The sequence below is a fragment of the Cavia porcellus genome, unplaced genomic scaffold (assembly GCF_034190915.1).
Source record: "Cavia porcellus strain 051 isolate PalLab524CR breed Dunkin Hartley unplaced genomic scaffold, mCavPor4.1 scaffold_6, whole genome shotgun sequence".
In the NCBI taxonomy this organism is placed as follows: Eukaryota; Metazoa; Chordata; class Mammalia; order Rodentia; family Caviidae; genus Cavia; species Cavia porcellus.
Window position 1 is genome coordinate 38,437,624 of NW_026947489.1, and position 25,928 is coordinate 38,463,551.

Below are 25,928 nucleotides of genomic sequence, written 5' to 3' on the forward strand. Positions count from 1 at the left end.
TAGAGAACTTGCTTTTATGACCTTAGGCACATCACTTCATCACCTTGAACCTCAGCTGCTCCAACCATGAATCAGAGACAATGAAAATATACTAGTACAGGTGTGGAACTCCAAGGAAATGCATTGCAGCATGGCTTTAAAAGCAAGATATTAGGTGATGTCGCAGACTGCAGCCCTTCCAGGGGGAGAACCACCACTGTCTCCTAAGATCCACGCCATGTTGGAACTTAGGACCCTGGGAAACCAAGCAAGCAGCTCTCCTCCCTGATAAGCGGCCGTGGTGTGGCCGGCTGTGGCCCTTCCAGGGGGAGAATCACCAGTGTCTCCTGAGATCCACGCCATGTTGGAAGTTAGGATGCTGGAAAACCAAGCAACCAGCCTGCCTCCCTGCTAAGCAATAGTGAACCTACTGGTATATGGCCTCGAGTCAAACATCCCACTTCCCCTAATCCCCTTCCCCTGTTCCCCCATTAGCAAATGGGAACCAGAAATCTGAGCATCTCTTGGGAGGTTGACCATAGCAAATAAGTGGGATTTCCTTTACCATCTCTTTGAAGGCAAATATTTTTATTACTGTTTTGCTTTATTCTGATTAATGGTACTGCTCTATTGAATATTCTGTTTTGATAAGTTCTGTAATGTTCTGTATTTCATTTTATTTTGATATATGTGATTGAAAGAACAACTATTGTAATGATAACGAAATATACTGTGATACCTATTACTGTTATCTTGGTAACCTGCTGTGAAGTTCTGTACCAATTTCACTACACAGTCTCAGTTGCCTTTATTCTGTTTTGTTCTGTTATATTTTACTACTTTCAAAATAAAAAAGCAAGATATTAGAAGCAACCTAAATGTCTACTGTAGTATACTGCCTAAACAAACCCAGCACATCTGTACAATGGAGCATTATGCACTGTTGAAAGAGTTTTTTATGTACTACATGGAATCATCTCTAAGGTTTAAGAGAAAAAAGTAGGGACAGAAGAGTATATGGATAATATATATATATGGAGTGTGTGTGTGTGTGTGTGTGTGTGTGTGTGTGTGTATGGAGAATATATATGATTATGTTGTGTCCTGATCAGGCCAAAATGTGGCTGAAATAATCTTGAGAAATTGCTTAAATCTGGTATCACATTTATGCATTTAGCAAATATTGACTGAATACCCACTAAATTCCATACATTATGCCAGGTAACAGCATGTTGCACCTGGAGCCCCATAAAGGAAAAATTTTAAGTCCTGATTTGAAGTGTTTGTCAGTTATCCTGATATTAATATTCTTGCCACACTTAGTATTAGCTACATGAACATGGAATTTGGAAGAGATGTACACAACTGGCTTTCCTGGGTCAGTACAAGCATGCTCCAACACACCACCAGGCCAGGTACAGAATACACACAAACTACATTCATGAGCTCATAGTAATTAACTTTTATTGACTGCTAACTACATGTCAGATACTACTCTAGACTGTTATAAACTATACAAAGCATGCTGGGCATATTGGTACTGTAATCCCAACACTCTGGAAGGGTGAGGTAGGAGGATTTCAAATTCAAGCCCAGTAGGCAACTTAGTGATTAAGCAAGGCTCTGTCTCAAAAATAAAGAATAAAAGAGAGATGGGAATGTAACTCAGTGCAAAGCCCTGGATTCAATCCTTTGTGCCACAAAAATTATGTAAATATTATAATTTTACAATGAAATATTAGACAGAATTTCTAATTGCGATTAAGTGCTGCTTAGCAAATAAATAAACATCGTAGTGGAGGCAGTTTTTGCCAGTTCTCATGGTGCAAATACTTCCACTATGGCCAACTTCAAGCTACTAATGTGACATCACTTGGTTTGAAAATTCCTTGAAACTTACCATCTAGCCCTCATGAGCCAGTATGCTCCAAGACAAGCTAGCCTGGATATCTATCACTTAGACAGAAGGAGGAGGGGCAGGAGAGGCTAATTCAGAATCATTACAGGCCTCTGTGAGAGACAGAATTTAGGCAGAGGCATGGGAGATAAGGAGACAACCTTGAGCAGAACCAGGCAAAACTCAGGAAAGTAGGCATAAAATAAAGTTGGAGAAAAGAGAAGAGCCACATCACACAGTGTCACACTGACTGTGGTAAGAGTCTGAAGTTTATTCTAAATGCACCAGAGAAGTCTTGAATCTCAGGGGCGTTTGTCTGTTTCTGTCTTGGTTACTTTTCTCTCTTTGCTGAGACAAAATACCCAACACCCAAAATGAAGGAAAGAAAGGTTTATTTAGCTCCCTGATTGTGGAGATTTCAGCCCATAATCAGCTGGCTTCAAGGCAGGGTGGCATGCCACTGGGACAACACTTCCAGGCAGCAGCCAACAAAAGCAGCAAGAGCAACCCCCAGGGCAGATGCAGCACTCACAAAATCTCTGTGTCCTCCTCTTAGGCAGAATGAGAGTGTTTACAAAGTAAGGGTCCTTCTAAACTTCTCAAGTTGACTCGATGTGTCAACCATAACAGTTTGTTTATTTGTAACAGTCTTGCTGTATAGCCTTGAATTCACTATATAAAGGCTGCCCTCAAACTCTTGAAGTCTCCTGTCTCAGCTTCCGGAGTAAAGGAATGGGGTAGCTCTTTAGCTTCTCAAAGCCTCAGTTTCCTCATCTGTGTAATAATTTTATGTGATGAAAATCTTAATTGTCAACTCGATAGCTTCAGAAAATAACTTCAGGAGAATAGTGACACATATTTCTGAATGTGCCAGGATGTGCAGCTGTGACATTAGGTGCTCTTTCCTTGTTCTCTGCTTCCTGGGTGTCCTTGATGGCACCAATGAATAGTGGGAGACCACTCCTCTTCACACTTTGAATTTGGGCAACACCCCAGGGCCAATCCTCCTTCTGTTGTTCTGAAAGAAGCAGAAAATGAAATAACAAAGACCCTAAAAATTTCTGTCTCTTGGGGTGGGCCAGAGACCATGCATGTTAGATCTTGTGACCTGACATTCCCACCTCGTTAAAGGTTCCCACCTCATAAATCATTGTTTATTGCTGAGTAATATCCCATTGTATAAAAATACCACACCTTTTTCATCCAGTCTGCAGTTGATGGGCATCTTGGTTGTTTCCAAGATTTAGCTATTACAAATTGTGCTGCTATGAACATGGATGTACATACATCACTGTGATATGAACTTTCCAGTTTTTCCAGGAAAATATCCAAGAGGGGAATAGATGGATTGAATGGAACTTCCAATCTTAGTCTTCTGAGAATTCTCCATACTGATTTCCATATTGGTTGCACCAGTCTACACTCCCACCAACAGTGGAGCAGTTGAACAATTACTTCTTAGATAACAATATGTAATATATCAACTAGTGATGATTTCTTAATGTTATTTTTGAAACTCTGTATCATTTCTTCCTTTTTTGTTTTGCCTTTTTTAAAAAAAATAAACTAATATGGCTGCACACAACTGCCTAGAATCTACCTGTCAGATGGATTGCTTGGTATCCAGGTGAGCAGTTGTCCTCTTCCATGTTCTTCCACCATGATGTTTCTGCCTCAGAACCAGCAGATGATGGACTGATATCTCTGAAACTGCAAGCCAAATTAAACCCTTCTCCCTTTAAAACTATGTTTGGTAGATATCCTGTCCCAATAATGGAAAGCTAACCACAATACCTACAACATTTGAAATCATCTTGTCATAGAACTGTCATAACGAATACATGGAATATGTATGTAGTTGTTTGTTTGTTTTTTGGTACTGGGGTTTGAACTCACAACTGCTTGCTTGCAAGGCAGTTCGCGTATGCGGCTGAGCTAAATTCCCAGGCCCAATGTATGTAGTTCTTTTGGAGTTATTATTATTATTGAATCAAATGACTGAGTAAAGAAGAGCTACTGGGTTACTAGCCCTGGCCAAGGGCCAGCACCTTGCTTTTGATCTTTCCAGCCTCAAAAACTATGAGCTAAATGAACCTCTATCCTTAGTCTCAGCTCTTATAGCAACAAAAAATGGACTAATGCCCCACCCCGCCTCATCTAGCCTCGCTCCATGATTTTTCTCCATCTGTAAGCTAAAAGCTTACTCTGGCCAACCTTCCGATTGAGTCAAATCTGTTAATTTGCCCATAAAGTTCTAGAATTTCTATTTGTTAATTTCTAAATCTTATCTGTCATTGTGGTTTTCAGTTTCATACAGAAATCTTCAAGTTTAGCTTATCTTTTTGAATACACTAAGCATAGCTGTTTTAAAGTGCCTTATTAAGTCAGGCATGGTGGTGCATACTTTGTAATTCCAGCACTCAAGAGGCCAAAGCAGGAGGATTGCCTGGAGTTCTAGGCCAGCCTAGGCTATCTGGTGAGTTTAAAGCTAGCCTAAACTACACAGTGAGACCCTGTCTCAAAAAATATGAAAAAACTAAAAGTAAAATAAAATGCTTCACAACCTCAATATTTGAAGCTTTTTAATGATTATTTCTATTTTAAGGACGGATATCTTATTTCCTTTGTGTGCCTGATAATCTGTTCATATGACATGAAATTTAAAATTTTATTTCTACAAATAATGTCAAATCTAAGATTTTAGTTTATATAAATATTTCAAGGCCTAGAATTTTAGTTTACTCTGCCAAACACTTGGCCATCTCAACAAAAGTTCAAATTTGAGGATCTCTTGGTCAACCTAATAGGATAAGATTGGTTTACCATTACCTAAGGATATACCCTTGAAAATCTCAGTTTTAAGTGGAGATGTCTTATCAGAGCTTCACCTATAGAAGGTCTTGGGCAGCTCTATCTAGCGGTTGTCTTTAGTCCCAGCTACTCAGGAGGCTAAATCAGGAAGATGTAAAGCAGAAGGATCACTTGAGCTCACAAATTCAGACAAGCCTGAGAATCATTGCAAGACCATCTTAAAAAAAATGGAAAAGAAAAGAAAGAGCAAGATATATCATGTACAGATACAAATTCCCTATGATGAATGTTATCAAATTATGTGTATCTAAAATGTACCAATAAAAAAATGTTTATAGAGGACTTCCGGGGGAACATGATGGATAGATAGCAGCAGCTACAGAGGATCTCTGAGATACCTCACTTAAAATCCAGGAATGGTACGGGGTGAGAAGTCCTAAGCAAGGGGAGATATACCCTGCCCACCCAGGAATGAACTAAATTAAGAGAAACCAACTGGAAACGCAATCTCGGTGCTATAACAGGAACAGATAAGGTTTCAGTGCGGAAGCTGGAGCCTGCGCCACTGGAAGCCGTGATTTGAATTTCCTGCAGTGGCTGCTGCATCCCAAATGGCACGGCAAGGAGAGAGGTGCAAAAGCACTGAGAGTGGGAAGCGGCAAATGGAGTTGAGAGGAGGACTGGCCAGGAGCTCTGCATCGACCTGCGGTGAGTGAGCAGATTGGGGATCCTTCCATAGAATAGGAGGCTTCAGCTAAGGACAGACTGGTACTGGGCAGACTAGCCGGAACAGGACACTGCAGTGTCCTTAGTTGCATATTCCCCTCACAAGCAGGATTGGTGGGGAGTGCCTGGCCTGGGTGGTGCTGCTGACTTAAGACCCAGTAGGCTAGCCCAAACCAGGTCCCAGCGCCTGGAGGTGCACCCTAGCAGTGAAGCCTTTGTTAGGTTGACCTGAAGGGCGGGCCCAGCAGAGGCTGCCCAGGTCTGTATCTCCCTAGTACACTGCAGTGGGCGGGAACACCTAGCCAGCACAATTCAAACAAACTGTAACCAACAAAGAAAGAAACTGGGCCTCCTATATATGCTTATATGGAAGGAACAAAAAATACGGGAAGATGGAGCAACAAGAAAGGGTCCTCAGCCCCCAATCCTGAGAAGCATGCAATATCAGACACAGCATCAATAGACATAAAGTGCTATCTCCAGAGCCTCATAGACCAGTTCAAAAGAGAAGTATTTAACGAAATAAAGCAAGATATAAGTAGAATAGTTAGAGAAATGTTAAGCACCGCCCAGGAAAAAACAGATAGTGGAATGGAAGAACAGAAAAAAAGGGGAGAATTGTTTGATAGAGAAAACATAGAATATGTGAAGCAGGTTCAAAGAGATTACCAGGAAACTAAAAACTCTATCGAAAGCTGGCATAACAGCTTGAAAGAAACTAAGGATAGATTATCTGAATTGGAGGGCAGATTTGTAATGTGGGAGCATGAAATGAAAAACTTCTTAAAAATAACAAAACAAACAGCAATAATACAAAGGCTAGAACATGACAAGAGGATCTATAACTTAAGAATTAAGAACATAAAAGAAGAAGTAGGGACACAAACAAATGGACTACAAAAGCTATTCACAGTAATAATCCAAGAGAATTTCCCTAATTTAGAAAAAGGTAAAGATACTCAGATGTATGAGGCATACAGGACACCAGCCACCTACAACCCAAACAGAACTACACCCAGGAATATAATAATAAAATTCCAGAAATCCAGTATAAGAACAGAATATTAAAAGCCATCAGAGACATGAAACAGATCACTTACAAGGGAACGCCCATCAGAATTACAGCAGACTTCTTGGCACAAACCATCAAATCATGAAGAGCATAGGAGGGAAATAATTCAAGCTTTGAAAGATAATAATCTCCAGCCAAGATTGATATATCCTGCACAACTGTCCATGGAAATTGATGGAAAAACAAGGTGCTTCCTAGCTGGCACAATTCGATCAGGCTGTGGCTGACAGGGAGGGAAGCTGGGCCTCCTATATAAGCTTGCATATATAAGGAACAAAGAATATAGGAAGAGGCAGCAACAAGAAAGGCTCCTCGGCCCCCAATCCTGAGAAACAGGCAATAGCGGACACCGCACCAATAGACATAAAGTGCCATCTAGAGAGCCTCATAATCAGTTCAGGAATGAAGTTATTAATGACCTGAAGCTAGAAATAAGCAGAATAGTTAGAGAAATGCTAAGCACCACCCAAGAAAAAACAGATGGTGGAATGGAAGAACAGAAAAAAAGGGGAGAATTGTTTGATGGAAAAAACAGAGAAAGCATAGAATACGTGAACCTGGTTCAAAGAGATTGCCAGGAAACTAAAAACTCTATCGGAAACTGGCATAACAGCTTGAAAGAAACTAAGGACAGACTATCTGAACTGGAGGGCAGATTTGTAATATGGGAGAATGAAATGAAAAACTTCTTAAAAATAACAAAGAAAAAAACAGCAATAATACAAAGACTACAAGATGATAAGAGGATCCATAACTTAAGAATTAAGAACATAAAAGGAGAAATAGGGACACAAACAAATGAGCTACAAAAGCTACTCACAGAAATAATCCAGGAGAATTTTCCTAATTTAGCAAAAGGTAAGGATACTCAGATGTATGAGGCATACAGGACACCAGCCACCTACAACTCAAACAGAGCAACACCCAGGCACATAATAATTAAAATTCCAGAAATTCAATACAAGAACAGAATATTAAAAGCCAACAGAGACAAGAAACAGACCACTTACAAGGGAACACCCATCAAAATTACAGCAGATTTCTCTGCAAAAACCATCAAATCACGAAGAGCGTGGGGGGAAATAATTCAAGCTTTGAAAGATAATAATCTCCAGCCAAGATTGAGATATCCTGCACAACTATCCCTGGAAATTGACGGAAAAACAAGGTGCTTCCAGGATAAAGAGGAACTGGGGGAATTTGCAACTACCAATTCAACCCTACAGAAAGTATTGCAGGATATTCTAAAAAAAGAAAAATACAAAGAACCCAGAAATAGTGGCGAGGAGGCCACAACGAATGGAGCAGAGAACAAAATGAAGAAGACAAACTGACAGCTACTGACAGAAAAAGAGCTCAACAGAAATGAGACAGAGAAGATTGGATGATAGGAACAGCTATTTTGGAGAAAATGACATCTTAATAGGTAATGCTGATTTAGTATCATCTTGTTTTGAAGTCTCATCTAGCTTTTGTTCTTCTGTCTCCAATGGTCTAAACAGGTTGTATCTTATTGGATTTTATTATGTACGATAGTATAAGCAAAAACCTTTTAAAGACAAGGAGATTATACAGAAACCGTTGTTCATTTTCTGTTAGTCGATTCTAAATACTCTGTAATGCTGTCATTCTCTTAAATGGTTTTACATTGTTTCGATATACTTAATGCTACAGTATACGAAGTTGTACTCGAGGACTTCAAGGAAAGAGTCAATATGGTAACTACTTTTGGGTCAGAATTATCTGGTGGTGAAACACTATTCTGCTTAAATGGTTATGTTTTGATCTGCACTGTTTCACTGTTATGCCCTCTTTTTTCTCAATCTCCACTCCATTATTTATTTTTTTATTTTTATCCGTTTAATTAAAGGGAAAAAATAGCAGGATATAATATAGTAACCCACTTTGACTTTCTATTATCTCGATTTGAAGCCCTGTATTACTCTCACCATCTTGTTTTTGACTGATGTTCCCCTATTCTGTTTTGCTGGATAGTATCAGGTTCGAAAGTTTAGGCATCAGCTGTGAAGATAATGAGATTCATTATAACGCCCATTCTCGTTGACTTTTATCTACTTTTGAAGACCTACAATGTCTCCAATGTTTTGGTTTTGTTGGTTTTGTTCTTTAGTGTTTTGTTCAATTGTATTATAACTAATGATATAGGCAATTCTATTAGAGATAGTGGGAGGCATTATGGTAACCATTGTTGATCACCTTGTATTATGTTTTTATATTATCTATTATGTCCACCCTTTTGACTTGACTGATTCTGTTCTGTTACGTCACATTTGGTTTTACTCTCTTCCAAAAAAGCAATAAGAACCGTGGGAGCAATGAAACCCAAAATGTGTAATAGTCATTGTACAAAAGAGAGGAAAAGAAAGTGCTCTAAACTATATAACTGCATGTATATTTAAGTGTATAAGATAGAAAATGATATCACAGAGTTTTATTGGATCATTGAACAGAACTGTTTGCAGTATCATTGTTGGAATGTCCACTCTACAAGCTTTAATTCTGTGACTTGAACAATTATTTCTAAGATGGCAATATGTAATCTCCATTAACTAGTGATTTCCTACTGTTCATTTTTTTTCTTCTGTAAACCTGTATAACTTGTACCCTTTCACTGTTTTTTTTTTCTTTTCTTCTTAAATAAAAAGAAAAAAAAGAAAGAAAAATACAAAGAATCCAGAAATAGTGGCAGAGAGGCCACAATGAATGGAGCAGAAAACAAAATGAAGAAGACAAACTGACAACTAATGACAGAAAAAGAGCTCAACAGAAAAGAGGCAGAGAAGATTGGATGATAGGAACAGCTATTTTGGAGAAAATGATGTCTTAATAGGTAATACTGATTTAGTATCATCTTATTTTGAAGTCTCATCAAGCTTTTGTTCTTCTGTCTCCATTGGTCTAAACAAGTTGTATCTTATTGGATTTTATTATGTATGATAGTATAAGCAAAAACTTTTAAAGACAAGGAGATTATACAGAAACCATTGTTCATTTTCTGTTAGTTGATTCTAAATATCCTGTAAAGCTGTCATTCTCTTAAATGGTTTTACATTGTTTTGATATATTTGATCCTACAGTATATGAAGTTATATTCAAAGATTTCAAGGAAAGAGACAATATGGTAACTACTTTTATGTCAGGATTATCTTGTGGTGAAACACTATTCTGCTTAAATGGTTATGTTTTGATCTGCGCTGTTTTGCTGTTATGCCCTCTTTTATCTCAATCTCTACTTCATTATTTAATTTTTTATTTTTATCCTTTTAATTAAGGGAAAAATAAATAAAAAATAGCAGGATATATTATAGTAACCCACTTTGACTTTTCATTATCTTGATTTAAAGTGTGTATTACTCTCACCATCTTGTTTTTGACTGATGTCCCCCTATTCTGTTTTGCTTGATAGTACCAGGTTCGAAAGTTTAGGCAACAACTGTGAAGATAGTGAGATTCATTATGACGCCCATTCTCGTTGACTTTTATCTACTTTTGAAGACCTATAATGTCTCCAATATTTTGGTTTTGTCAATTTTGTTCTTTACTGTTTTGTTCAATTTTATTATAACTGATGATATAGGCAATTCTATTAGAGATAGTGGGAGGCATTATGGTAACCATTATTGATCACCTTGTATTATGCTTTTACATTATCTATTATGTCCACCCTTTTGATTTGATTGACTCTGTTCTGTTAGGTCACATTTGGTTCTACTCCCTCCCAAAAAAGTAATAAGAACTGTGGGAGCAACAAAACCCAAAATGTGTAATTGTCATTGTACAAAAGACAGGAAAATAAAGTGCTCTAAATGATATAACTGCATGTATATTTAAGTGTATAAGATAGGAAATGATATCACTGAGTTTTATTGGATCATTGAATAGAACTGTTTGCAGTCTCACTGTTGGAATGTCCACTTTATAAGCTTTAATTTTGTGACTTGAACAATTATTTCTAAGATGACAATATGTAATCCATTAACTTGTGATTTCCTACTGTTTATTTTTTTCTGTAAACCTGTATAACTTGTACCCTTTCTCTGCTTTTTTTTCTCCTTAAATAAAATTTAAAAAAAAACAAGGTGCTTCCAGGATAAAGAGGCACTAGGGGAATTTGCAATCACCAATTCAACTCTACAGAGAATACTGCAGGATATTCTAAAAAAAGGAAAATACCAAGATTCCAGAAATAGTGGCAGAGAGGCCACAATGAATGGAGCAGAAAGAGAAATGAAGGAGACAAACTGACAACAAACGACAGAAAAAGAGCTCAGCAGAAATGAGGCAGAGAAGATCGGATGGTAGGAACAGCTATTTTGGAGAAAACAAGATAATAGCTAGTGCTGATTTAGTATCATCTTGTTTTGAAAAGTCCCATCAAGCTTTCATTCTTTTGTCTCCATTTGTCTTAACAGGTTGTGTCTTATTGGATTTTATTATAAGTAATGATATAAGCAAAAACTTTTATAGACAAGGAAATTATACAGAAACCATTGTTCATTTTCTGTTAGTTGGCTCTAAATACCCTGTAACAATGTCGTTCTCTCACTCTTTTTTTTTTTTTAACAATGTCATTCTCTTGAATGGTTTTACATTGTCTGGATATGTTTGGTGCTACGTATACGAAGTTATACTCAAAGATTTCAAGGAAAGAGACACTATAGTAACTACTTTTATGTTAGGATATCTTGTGGTGAAACACTATTTTGCTTAAATGGTTATGCTTTGACCTGTGCTGTTTTGTTGTTATGCCCTCTTTTATCTCAATCTCCTTTTTTAATTATTTACTTTCTTATTTTTATCTTTTTAATTAAGGGAAAAATAAATAAAAAATAGGATAATTATAGTATCCTATTGATTTCCTATTAATTTGATTTGAAACCCTGTATTTCCCTCACCGTCTTGTTTTGACTGATTTTTCCCTATTCTGCTTAGCTTGATAGTACCAAGTTCGAAAGTATAGGCAACAACTGTGAAGACAATAAGATTCATTATGACGCCCATTCTGGTTGACTATTATCTTCTTTTAAAGTCCTGTAATGTCTCCAATGTTTTGGTTTTATTCTTTACTGTTTTGTTCAATTTTATTATAACTGATGATATAGGCAATTCTTCTTAAGATAGCAAGAGGCAGTATGGTAACCATTGTTGATCACCTTGTATTTTGTTTTTACACTATCTATTATGTCCATCCTTTTGGTTTGACTGACTCTTCTGATATGTCGCATTTGGTTTTACTCTCTTGAAAAAAAGTAATAAGAACTGTAGGAGTAATAAAACCCAAAATGTGTAATTGTCATTGTCCAAAAGAAAAGAAAAGAAAGTGCTCTAAAGGTTATAACTGCATATACGTTTAAGGGTAGAAGATAGATAACCATATTACTGAGTTTTTTTGGATCATTGAACAAAACTGTTTGTACTCTCACTGTTTGAAAGTCCACTTTATATGCTTTAATTTTGTAACTTGAACAACTATTTCTAAGATGAGAATATGTAATCTATTGACTAGTGATTTCTTACTGTTTATTTTTTAAATTTTGTATTACTTGTACCCTTTTTCTGTTTTTTTTTCTTTTTCTCCTTAAATAAAATTTTTAAAAAATTTTATATGCAAAAAGAAAAGAAATACATAGTACCACAAGAAACCAAGCAGACCATGGATTTGTGCTGATATTAAATTACATGACTGAGTAGTCCTCAGCAGCACACATACCAGATCAGAAAAGATGAACAGAGAAACTTCTTAAGGTTAAAGTTTGCAAGGAAGCAATTGGATTTAAGGTTTCCTTTCCTCCTTTCTTCCCTCCCTTCTTTCCTTCTTTCCTTCCTATCTATCCCCTTTTCTTTCTTTCTTTTTAGTACTGAGGATTGAACCTGGGACTTTTACACTGAACTACATGTCCAGCCCTGCCAGATTATCTAGTGCAGTGCCATTCACTTCAACTTCTTGAATACAGAAGTTCCCCAACAGATAGCAATCATCTGCTTCTTGGGGACTGAGGGAAGTAGTCATTGGAGATTATCTGCCTCATACCAGCCTACAAAATCAAGTATCTCAAGAATTATTTTTTTCTCAAAAAGAATGAATGTCCAAGCATCAATAGAACTTATGAGTTTTATGATGAATATAAAAAAAATACAACACTAAACCATGGGAAATTCTCACACTGTTTGAACTGCTTACTGACAGCAGCCATCCATGATGATGAGAACATATTCTATTGTCATGGAAGCATCTCACCATATCTTCAGTCTCTAGAAATAGATGTCATTTTTACATGCCCTAATTGGGTCTTGTAACAGAGTATATAACCTCCTTTTAAAAAAATATTGGTAATTGGAAGTCGGCGCGCCATCCCGAGCCCCAGGGAAACTTTAACATCATCTCTTCCAGAGCTCAAGGACCTACCTAGAGCCCAGCCACACTAGGCTGTGCTTCGCAGGTTTCAGGCCTGCCCAGGACACACCCAGTGACCTTCTCCCAAACCCGGGAAACTCAGCTGACAGCTTGGATAAGTCCGCGCACCATCCCTGGCCCTGGGAAGACTTTAAGATCATCTCTTCCGGAGCTCAAGGACCCGTCCAGAGCCCAGGCACACTAGACTAGCCTTGGGAAGTTTTGTGAACCAAGTATATTGCAACCAGTGACCTTCTTCAATTACGGGATTTGAGAGCAGGTGAAGTGAGTTCCAGGGCATTGGTCTTCACCCAGGAGGAGCTTTAACCCATCGTCCACAGTGGTTAGGTGCCTGCCCTGCTACCTGAAACACTGAAGGTGGCACAGGAGGGCCTGATGGCCAGACTGGACCAGGCTTCGCAACCTCCATTCAGTCCCAGGAGTCTAGGGCACAAGAGATGATTTCCAACACATCCAGAGGAAACCTTGGAACAACAGTTGAAGCACAGAAATATGGGAAAATGACAAAGCAAAAGACCAAAATGCAATCTCAAACCTCCAGCCCATCCCAAGAAACCTTAGGAGTTATGTACATAGAAGAAAATATATGCCATACACATGAAGTATCGGACATAATAGCAACCGAAATAAAGAAGCAACTCCAGGAAGCTTTAAAGAAATTCAAACTAGAAAAAATCTCCCAGGTAAAAGAAGAAATGATAAAAGAAATGAAAGAGATGCTGAACATATCTAAAAAAGACACAGTTTAAAAATTGGAGGAACTAAACAAAAAGGTAGAATCCCTGGGTGAACAATATAAGAAACAAACAGAATACATAAAGCAGATGCAAAGAGATATACAGAAAGTCAAAAATTCCATTGAAAGCTGTAAAAAGCACCTCAATGAAGGTGAAGATAAAATTTCAGACCTCAAAGACAAGATTGCAGCTAGTGAACAGAAAAGGAAATATCTTTTAAAAATAACAAGAAATCAGGAAATAACAATTCAACAGCTGCAAGATGATGCAAAGAAAAACAACATAAGATTGACAGGGATAAATAAAAAAAGAAGGGGACAACAAAGGATGTCCAAAGGATATTTAGAGAAGTAATAGTTACAAATTTCCCAAATATGAGAATGGAAACTGATATCAGGATGAGTGAAGCATATAGAACTCCAAATAGCCATAACCAAAATAAAACTACACCCAGACATATACTAATCACAATCCCAGAAATTCAACAAAAGAGTATAATATTAAAAACTGTCAGAGAGAAAAGACAGATCACATATAAAGGAAAACCTATCAGAATCACAGCAGACTTTTCAGCAGAAAAAATAAAGTCAAGAAGAGCATAGAGTGAACTATTTCAGATCCTAAGGGAAAATGATTTCAAACCTAGACTGATGTACCCTGAAAACTGTCCTTCAAAATGGATGGAGAAATAAGATACTTCCATGACAAAGAATAGCCGAAGAACTTCATGATCACCAAGCCAACCCTGCAAAGAATACTGAAAGACAATTTAGATACATTTAGGAAAAAACCACTAAGCAAAGCAGACAATTAAACAGAACAGAAAGATAAAGATGCAACAGCAGAAAGATAACATGTCAACAATGAACTAACATAGAAGAGTTATAACCATTAATGCAAATGGTCTCAATGCACCAATTAAAAGAAACAGACTGGCAGAATGGATCAAGAAACAAAATCCAACCATATGCTATCTACAAGAAACCCATGTAACCCAAAAGGATACTCACAGACTGAAAGTCAAAGGATGGAAAACAATATTTCATGCAACAGGAACCCAAAAGAAAAAGTGGGGGTAGCTATTCTGTTTGCAGACAATGTGAACTTCAAACCAATAATGATCAGAAGAGATAAAGAACGTCATTACATACTGTTTAGGGGAAACCTTCAAGAGGAAGAGATAACAATCTTAAATATACATGCACCAAATTCCAGAACACCCAATTATATAAAACAAGTATTAACAGAAATGAAAAACCAAATTAGCCATAACACAATTATAACAGGAGACCTTAACACAGCATTGACACCAAGGGACAGATCAACCAAACAGAAAATCAGCAAAGAAATAACAGAACTGAATCACACCTGTGAACAAATGGACTTAATAGACATACAAGGAGTATTCCATCCCAAAACATCAGAATACACATTCTTCTCAGTAGTACATGGGTCATTTTCTAAAACAGACCATATATTAGCTCACAGAACATATTTAAATAAGTGTGAAAGAGTTGAAATTATCCCTTGCATGTTATCAGACCATAGTGCCATGAAATTAGAAATTAATGATAAAAGATACTGCAAAAATCTCACAAAAACATGGAAACTGAATAACACACTCTTGAGTAATCAGTGGGTCACAGGGGAAATTAAAGAAGAAATTAAACAATACCTACAAGCAAATGAAAATACAAGTACAACTTACTGGAATCTAGGAGATGCAATGAAAGCTGTCCTCAGAGGAAAATTTAGTGCACTGAGTTCCCGTATCAGGAAAACAGAACAAATACAAATAAACAACCTGATGTTACACCTCAAACATCTAGAAAAAGAAGAGCAAATCAAGCCCAAAGCCAAAAGAAGGGAGGAAATTATAAAAATCAGAGCAGAAATTAATGCAATAGAGACAAAGAAAACAACCCAAACAATCAATGAATCAAAGAGTTGGTTCTTTGAAAGAATAAATAAAATTGATAAGCCCCTAGCCAACTTTATTTTTAAAAAGGCAAGAAAAAGCTCAAATTCATGCAATAAGGAATGGAAAAGGCAAAATCACTACAGACTTTGTAGAAATACAGAAGATCATCAACACATTTTGAAAATTTCCACTCTCATAGGTTTGTTAACACAGAAGAAATAGACAGATTCCTAGAAACATATGAGGTACCAAAGCTAGGTCAAGAAGATGTAAAACTGCTGAATAACCCAGTTTCTATTAATGAAACTGAAAATGTAATTAAGTCCTTACCTACAAAGAAGAGCCCAGGGCCAGACAGATTCAGTGCAGAATTCTACAAGAAGTACAAAGAAGACTTAATGATGACACTCCTCAAACTCTTCAATGAAATTGAAAGGGAAGCAATCCTTCCTAAGTCATTCCTGGAAGCAAATATTACTCTATTACCAAAACCGGAGAAAGACCCAACTAAAAAAGAGAACTACAAACCAATCTCCCTAAGGAACACAGATGCAAAAATCCTCAATAAAATATTGGCAAATAGGATGCAGCAAATCATCAAGAAGATTATACATCATGACCAAGTGGGATTCATCCCAGGCATACAGGTATGGTTCAACATATGTAAATCAATAAATGTAATCCACCATATCAATAATGCCAGAAGTAAGAATCACATGATCATTTCTATAGATGCAGAAAAAGCTTTTGATAAGGTTCAACATTCATTTATGATAAGAACCTTACAGAAAATTGGAATAGATGGCCTTTACCTCAATATAATAAACACCATCTATGACAAACCAACAGCCAGTATCATACTAAATGGCCAAAAATTGAAGGCCTTTACTTTAAAATCAGGCACAATACAAGGATGTCCCTTATCACTGCTCCTATTTAATATAGTACTGGAAACACTAGCCAGAGCAATTCGACAAGAGAGAGAAATAAAAGGGGTAAAGATAGAAAAAGAAGTTAAATTATCATTATTTGCAGATGACATGATACTCTACATAGAAGACCCTCAAAACTCCATTGAAAGATTCTTAGATATAATAAATAAATTCAGCAATGTAGCTGGATACAAAATCAATACTCAAAAATCAATAGCATTCCTATATACTAACAACAAAATCACTGACAGAGAAATAAGAGAAACCATACCCCTCACACTAGCAACCAAAAAAATGGAATATTTAGGAATTATTCTCCTGAAAAAAGTGAAAGACCTATACAGGGAAAATTATAATACACTAAAAAAAGAAATTGAAGAGGATCTCAGAAAGTGGAAAGACATCCCTTTCTCATGAATAGGAAGAATAAATATTGTGAAAATGGCCATTCTCCCAAAACTGTTATACAGATTCGATACAATCCAAATAAAAATACCATCAACATACCTCATAGATCTAAAGAAATCACTCCTAAAATTCATCTGGAACCAGAAGAGATCTAGAATAGCAAAGACAGTTCTAAGCAGTAAAGGCAAGGCAGGAGGCATCACAATTCTGACTTGAAGTTATACTACAAAGCAACTGTAGTAAAATCAACATGGTACTGGAATCAGAGCTGAAGATCAATGGACTAGATTAGAAGATACAACCACAACTACAAACACACTCAACCATCTTATCTTAGATAAAGGGGTCAAAAACGTTCACTGGAAGGACAGTCTCTTTAATAAATGGTGTTGGAAATACTGGCTCTCCATATGCTGAAAACTAAAACTAGACCCATGCCTATCACCATATACTAAATTAAAATCTAAATAGATCAAAGATCTGAATATGAAAACAGAAACACTAAATCTATTGGAAGACAAATTGGGTAAAACCCTTGAAGACATAGGGGTAGGTAGAGAATTCATGAACAGGACTCAAACCGCACAGGAAATACTTCCCAGAATCAATAATTGGGATAATGTCTTATTAAAAAGTTTCTGCATGTCAAAAGAAATCTCCAGCGTAATGAAAAGAAAACCCACAAACTGGGTAAAAATCTTAGTGAACTGTCTCTGAAACAAAGGACTTTTGTCTAAAACATATAAAAAAGAATTTTAAAAAATCAGACCCCCAAAATTCAAAGATCCAATCCAAAAATGGTCATCTTAGATGAATACACAATTCTCAGATGAAGAAATACAAATGGCAAATAAATACATGAAAAAATGTTCATCATCCTAGAGAAATGCAAATTAAAACCACACTGAGATTCCATCTCACTCCTGAAAGAATGGCCAGGATCAAGAAAACCACCACCAACAAATGCTGGAGAGGCTGTGGAGAAAAAGGTACTCTCCTGCACTGTTGGTGGGAGTGTAGACTAGTGCAACCATAGTGGAAGTCAGTCTGGAGATTTCTCAAAAAGGTGGGATTGGAAGTCCCATTTGTTCCAGCTATTCCACTTCTAGGCATATTCCCAGAACTGAAATCATTGTACCACAGTGATATATGTACACCCATGTTTATAGCAGCACAATTTGTAATAGCCAGATCTTAGAAACAACTTAGGTGTCCATCAACTGAGGAATGGATAAAAAAGCTGTGGTATTTTTATACAGTGGAGTACTACTCAGCTATAAAGTATGATCACATTGAGATATTTATAAATAAATGCATGCAGCTTGAGACCATACTAATAAGTGAAATAAATCAAACTCAAATGCATAAATACTGAATAGTTTCCCTAGTGTAAGTAATGGTAAGAATACATAAAAGTGTGTGGTAAACATGATTCTCCATTACATTGCTTTGAAGCCTTATAAGGTTTTCATTCATTAATTGGAATGGTTTTATTCTGGGTTGTTTGGTTTTATTGTCTGTGATCATATGAAAAGTTATTCTGAAGGAAACATGACAATATAATAGCTAGTGCTGATTTAATATCATCTTGTTTTGAAGTTCCACCAAGCTTTTATTCTTCTGTCTCCATTGGTTTATCATGCTGTATTTTACTGGATTTTATTACATGTGATAGTATAAACAAAATTTTTTATAGACAAGGAGATAGTATAAAAACCATTGTTTACTTTCTGTTAGTTGGTTCTAAATACCTTGTAATACTGTCATTCTTTTGAATGGTTTTACACTGTCATGTTGTGTTTGATGCTATAATATATGAAGTTATACTCACATATTTCAAGGAAAGAAACACTATGGTAGCTACTGGTATGTCGGGTTATCTTGTGGTGAAACACTATGTTGCTTAAATTGTTCTGACCTGTGTTATTATGTTTTTATGTCCTCTTTTATCTTAATCTCCTGCTTTTTAAAATTTTTTTAATAATAAAAAAACTCCAAAACAATATTATTGGTAATTAAACTGGACTTTCTTGCTGAACTGTAGTCCCAACTTTTTTTTTTTTTTTTTTTTTTTTTACTTTTTCTTTTGAGATGAGGTCTCTAAGTGACTAAACTGCCTAGGCTGGGCTCAAATTTGTAATCCTTCTGCCTCAGCTTCCCAGGGTGCTGGGAACACAGATATGTACCATCACATCTGGGTTGTTTTTATTTTAATTCTCTACCCGTTCTGCAAACAACTTTAATGATGATATTAAAGATAGTTTATCCTAAAGGGTAAATGTAAAATTGATCTTTTAAAAATTTTAGTACAACCCATGAATAGAGTAAATGTTTATGTAGCTCAATGGTAAAGTACTTGCTCACCATGTAAGGTCTTGGGTTCATCCTCAGTATGGGAAAAAAAATGAAGGAAGAAAAAAAGAGAGAAAGAACTCTAAAGTGCTCTGAATTTGCACATGTTATTTTCATAAAATACATAGTTGATAGAAACAAAAAGAACACAAAATTAGGTAAAGTTCTCCCTCCTGAAATGATAATATGATCAGCTTTCCTTTACAATGTAATTCAACCAATGGGAAGTTTCTTCTTGCCAAGAGGGAATAATAGGGTCTGGATTCAGTTGTTTTAACTGGGACAATTTAAAAATATAAAAAGTATATTTAATAACAATTATCAAGATGTTGGTCATCAATGAAAGACAGTAAAGTGGTCTAGTTTTGAATGCCCCCCAACTTCATGTTCACAGAGGCAGTGCTGGTGGAAGGTGATTGAGTCATGGGGCCATGATACTTATCTGTGATTGGCTTAATAGCTGAAGTGCTGGAGGTGGGGACTGGTGACGAGGTAGGTCACAGGCAATCTAGAAGGGTACATCTCCCTCCCTAATACCACCCTTCTATCTGCTTCCTGACCACCCAGATGTGAACAGCTTTTTCTGTGCTGTGCTCCTCTGTCTTGTGGTTCTGTCTTGCAGCTGGCCAACTACTGACTAAATTGTGTTGACTAAACTATTGGCAATCAGTTGAAACTTCTTTTGCTTAGTTTAGAGAGAAATCGTGAATAGGCAAAGTAGTCCTGCTAGTACCCCTGATGCCACTGGACAACAACAGATAATGCTGCTTGACTTTGGTCAGCACAGCCAGCTTTGGGTCACTGCCACCATCCAGAGACTCTGCTAGGTGTTGGTCTCTGCTAGCCACCACTGTTCAATGCCAGTTTATGCCATTGGCTGACTCTGCTAGTTGCTACTCTCTGTTTCTGATGATCATTGGCTGCTGGTCTCTGGAACTCTGTGGGGCTAATAAACCTTAGGGTTTATTGCTCTTTCCTTTAAAATGACTGCTCTGTCTATCCTACTTAGGACAAGAATCCTGAGTAGATTTATAGGACATACTGAGCTCATACTATTTGGGAAATCATGGACAAATTTATAAGACTTCTAGAGAAGGTCTTATACAGAACTTGTATAGTGGAATGGGGGTGAAAGCAATCAATAAACCAGTTAGTGTGCTCCAAGACTAACTGGAGAAGTATGAGAGGAGTGCTGCTTGCTTGCAAGCTTGTGATTGGTCCTAGTGTAATTCCGTGATTGGTTCAAATTTGAACCTGCTGGGCTGGAGATTTAGCTCAGAGGCAAAAGTGCCTGCCCGGCAAGCATGAGGTCATGAGTTAGATCCCCAATAGTACCAAAAAAAAAAAAAAAAAAAAAAGTTGGACCTGCTGATTGCTTGCAAGTGCAGGCCTGTGATGGTTCAAGTGGATGGGAGGCTTCAGGATGGTGATTCAGTGAGAGGAGAGGGCAACAACAGCTGTTTGGTTGACAGTTGTCACATCTTCATGAACAAAACTTTAGTGTTTTCATTCTCTGGTTCCCCACTTTGTTTAATGTTACTACTATAACTACTAAGATCTAGTTATCTCTAGATGGCTAGTTAACTTTACACTATTGCTGTTGAAAACTGTTCTATTCCAACCAAAGTTGTTCCACTTAGTAGATATTTACTATAGGCCAATATTTGGTTTATCTTAGTGTTCATACTATAATTATAGATCTCTTTTCTATGGGTAAGATGTTATGTACATATACCAATTCCCCACAAGGAATGTAAATATTATGTACTGCAAACACATATCAAAAAAACCCCAAAAAACCAGGAATCAAGAGATGGATGGAGAGGGAGGGAGGGAGGGGAAAGGGGATAAAAAATGAATTAAGATGTATTATATACATGTACCAACTCCCCACAAGGAATGTAAATATTATTTGCTACAACAAACCTGTACTAATAAAGAAAACTGTCTGAAAAAAATAAAGATCGTCCACCCTGATCTTTGTCACATCAGTGTGGTTCCTCTTTCCTCAAAGTGGTGGCAGCACATCTAGAGTGGTAGGACAGGGGAGGGACACCATGGCTGACTTGGAGTGGCTGTGGAGCAACCTCATGGGTGGCAGGAGGACCCCGAGGCAAGTTGTTCCCATTCATTCTGTGTTACTGGGGAGCACAGGGTGGCAAAGGAGAGGGGAATGACAGCCATTGCCAACCTACATCACCTCTGCTCTGCACAGCAAAAAGGGGAGAGTCAGGTACTTGCTCCTGTCTCAAGCCCAAAATAAACCCCTCCTTCTCTGAGTTGTGGGTATTGAGTCTTGGCAATGAGAAAATGACTGAGACAGTGATTCCTAAGAGACAGGAGGCAGGTGAAGTGAGCCCTATAATTGCTGCAAGTTACTTCTTAGACTGGGTCAAGTATTAGGAAAGGGAAGTTCAGTGAATCTGAAGGCACCCCTGAGTTGAGGATTGATGCTTCAGGTGTTTGCAAGCAAGGTGGATAGACATCAAGGCAAAAATATCAGAAAGGAAACTGCTGCATAGAGAGAGGACTCCAGGAATCTACAGAGGGTTCCTCTTGAGTATTTTGCTGAGTTTAGATCAGTGCTACTCACCCAGGGCCAAAAACAGTATCAGCCTTCACCAAACAGATTGAAAAAGCTATAAACCATGGAGTAAGGTAAAATGCACAAAGGGTGTAGCCTCAATGATAAGATTAAAGTATAAAAATGAGTTCTAACCTAAATACTATTCTGGTTCTATCTAATGAAGTTTAAAAGAACAATCTGAAGGTGTCATATTATTTCCAAGAAACTTAACTACATGTTATCACAAAATGCAAAAATAGACAGAGGTGGTAAAAAAAAAAAAAAGTACACATACTTCAGGAAAAGAAAACCTTGTACAAACATTTTATCTTTCTTTTTTTTTTCCCCCCAGTACGGGGGATCGAACTCATGACCAAGCGCTTGCAAGTACAAACATTTTAATACTAAATGTGAGGCATCATGAGAGTAATACAAATTATCTTTGGCCTCTACGATTAGAACTGGTGCTCAAAGTGATGACCATTAGCTTCCAACATATATTAGTATGCTGAACAGCTCCTTGGGTAACCTTGGTCATTGAGATTGCTGTACATGAATTTTCATTTTTTTCTCTAAGGAACAGTATGGTGGTGGTTTTCCCGCAATATATGACATCCTATAATACTCCCCCATATGAGGATAATACTATCTGTTGAAAAAATATCATACTATTTTTTTCTTTTCCTGAAGTGTGTATACATGTTTTGGTGGAGCCTTTACATATATCTAACATCTAATATTCACAAGGCCAAACTCACAATGTCTGGTATCCAGTGAAAGACTGCCAGGCATGCAAAATAGCAGAAAATTGTGGTCCATAATGAGGAGAAGCACCAGCCAATTGAAACTGATCTAGAAATGACACATATGACAAGAATTAGTACACAAAGAGTTAATATATTTCTCCTGGCCGAGAAACTAAAGAAAAGCTGGAGCATATTAAACATAAACATATATTTTTTAAAAACTCTAACTGAACTTCTTAAGATGAAAACTATACTAAAACGGAAAATACACTAGGTATAACGAACAGCAATTAAACACAGCAGAAGAAACTAATAGAATTATAAAATAGCAGTAGAAACTATCCAAAGCTGAAAACTAAAAATAAGCAAAAAAAACCCAAAACTAAAAATAAGCATGGCATATGAGTTGCCTAATGTACACAAATTAGTCTGTGAAATAAAGAAATGAGGGAACAGACAAAATACCTGAAGAACTACTACAAATTTTTTAATTTAATTAAAATTATAACCCACAGACCTAACAAGTTCAATCAACTTCTAGAGTTTAAGAAACTTGAACATCATAGCATATCATAATTCAGTTCCTTAAAACAAATAATAAGCAGAAAGTCTTTTAAAAAGCCAGAAGAGCCAGGCATGTTGACACATGCATAGAATCTCAACTACTTGCGAGGTGAAGGCACAAAGATATGAAGATTGTAAGCAAGTTCAAGGCCCTCCTGGGCAGCTTAGTAAGAGCCTGTCTCAAAATAAAAATGAATAAATGTTTAAAAGAGGAGGGATGTAGTCTGGAGCTCCCTAGGTGGAAGCTCCATATCAAAAGGAGGAGAAGGGGGTAGGGAAGGGAAGAGGGAGAAAGAAAGGATAAGATGGAGGAAGCGGAGGGAGGGGAGGGTTATGGAAGGAAAGGGAAGAGAGAGAAAAAGATACATTATATAGAAGTGAGTAAAAATACCAAATTTCTCAACATAAAAAATGAATTTAGGAGACAGTGGAGAAATAGCTTTAAGTTATTGAAAGAAAAAATACAGTCAATTTAAAATGGTCTTGAAAAATTAAGACATTTCCAGCTATTAAGAAGTTCAAGGAATTCATCAGCAGAGGGGTCTAACAATAGGAAATATTGAAATGTTTCAGGCAAAATAAAATAATACCAAAAGCAAATATGGATTTACATAAAAGAATGGAAAGCTCTAGAAATAGTTAACTATGTGAGTAAATTCAAACATTTCTATGTTTATTTTTAAAATCTCTTTAAAAGACAATTGACTAAAAAAAATAACAACAATATATTACCCAATTTTCAAAACAAGAAGGGAAATGTTAATAACGCATTAGAGAAATGAAAGGTACTGTTCCTAGGTTATTGTACTTTGTGTGAAGTGATATAAAATCACCTGAAGGTACTCCAAGTGTGGTTTGGATCTAAAACATCCCCCCAAAGCACATAGGAGGATTGGTCCCCAGTGCAGCAGGTTCGGAGGTAGGGCTTTTGGAAAGCAATTGGATTGGGGGCTCTGGCCTCATCACTGAGTTAGACAAGTGGTAGTGAACCTACGGCCCATGTGCAACTGTTGGCTCTTTGTATCTCTGAAAGCTCTATGAGATTCATCATCACTAATGGAGCATAGCTTCACAGGCCAGTTTTTGTCCCTTTCCTTCACCTTCTCCCTCTTCCTCTCTTTCCTGGCATCTTTGCCTGCCTTGAGCTCCCCACAATGCTGTTCAACAGGGTCCAGTGACCACAGACAAAAAACTTTCAAACTAGGAGCCAAAATAAACCTTTTTTCTTTTAATTTTCTACTGTATTTTGCATAGCAGTTGAAAGCTGAATAACACAGTAGTCAATGATAAAGATATATACTATAATAGTACAACAAAAAATTGAAGCTGATAAATCATAAGGATTAAAATAAATCACACAACATTCATCTGGACATCTTCAGGAACTAGAAAGAATGGCAAACCAGTCTTACGCTCAAAGAGGGAAAGAAATAATAAAGATTAGTACAAAAATAAATAAAAAGAGGATAAAAAACCAGAAATTCAATTGAATCAAAAGATGATTCTTTGAAAAAAAAGTCAAGAAATTGTCAAACCTTTAGCTATATTGACTAAAAATAAAACTCAAAATACTAAAACCAGATGAAAGTATAGCTATTGCTACCAATTCTATAGAACTAAAAAGGATTCTAGTGGGGAGGGTGGCATATTCCTAGAATTTCAGCACTTAGGAGGCTGAGGCAGGAGGACTGCTGAGAATTCAAGGCTAACCTGGGCTACATAGTGAGTTCAAGGCTAGTCTAAACTGCATAGTAAGACTGTTTCAAAAAAATTTTTTTAAATAGAAATAAAAAAGGATTGCAGGATGAAGCTATGATAAATTGTATTCCAACAAATTGGATGGCTTAGGATGAAATACCAAAACTGACCACAAATACCTGAATTAGACTTACAGCTAGAATAAAAACTGAATTCGCAATCAAAAACCTTCTACTATGAACTAAATTGTGAACCTCTCCCATTTTTAGGGGACATTGAATTCCTGACTTCAGTATGGTAGTATTTGGAGATGTGGTCTTTGGGAAGTAATTAGGTTTAAATAGGGTCAAGATGATGTTGGCACCCTTAAAAGAAGAGATATAAATGCCCTCAAGTTCATCCTTTGCATGGTGAGGATGCAGTGAGAAAACAAGAGTCTGCTAGCCAGCAAGCGACCCCCCTCCAGCACCTGACAGAGCTGGTACTCTCATCTTAGACCTCTCAGCCTCCAGACCTGTGAGAACTAAATGTCTGTCACTGGAAGCCACACAGTCTGTAGTAGTTCGTTATTGTAGTCCAAGCAGATTAGTACATGTTTCAGTCTAAGCAAAGATGCAGGACCAGGTCTTCATTGGCAAAGTTTACCAAAAATTTATAGAACAATTAGTGTCAAGCTGGGCTGGTAGTACATGCCTGTATTCCCAGCACTTGAGAGGCTGAGGCAGGAAGATCACCATGAGTTGGAGGCCAGCTTGCACTACATAATGATACCCTCTCACAAAATCAAAACAAAGAATTAGTATTATCTTTCTCATGCATACTATTTCCCCAAGTTGAAAAGATAAGAATATTTCCTAACTTTTTCTAGAGGACCAGCATTGTCTGGTTACCAAAGCAATTAAGGAAATCCCAAGAAAATTATAAACCAGTATTCTTTTTTTTTTTTAACAGTAGCAAAATTTTATTAAAGGTGGGAAGAGAAAAAGGCTCTGTAGGGTGAGTTTGGGTCAAGTAAAAGTAAGAAAAGAAAGCATGGCCTACAGTGTGAGGACAGGCCACTATGCTGAAGAAAGCACAATGACC

General features: G+C 37.0%; 1 long non-coding RNA gene across 1 annotated transcript; it reads right to left on the reverse strand.

Annotated features, from left to right (window-relative positions):
- Positions 1-2,251: 2,251 nt before the first annotated feature.
- LOC134476418 (uncharacterized) lies at positions 2,252-22,877 on the reverse strand. Its single transcript, XR_010048036.1, has 2 exons — positions 22,596-22,877; positions 2,252-2,894 (listed from the first exon to the last, which is right to left on the reverse strand). It is a non-coding gene; the product is annotated as an uncharacterized LOC134476418 (long non-coding RNA).
- Positions 22,878-25,928: the final 3,051 nt, after the last annotated feature.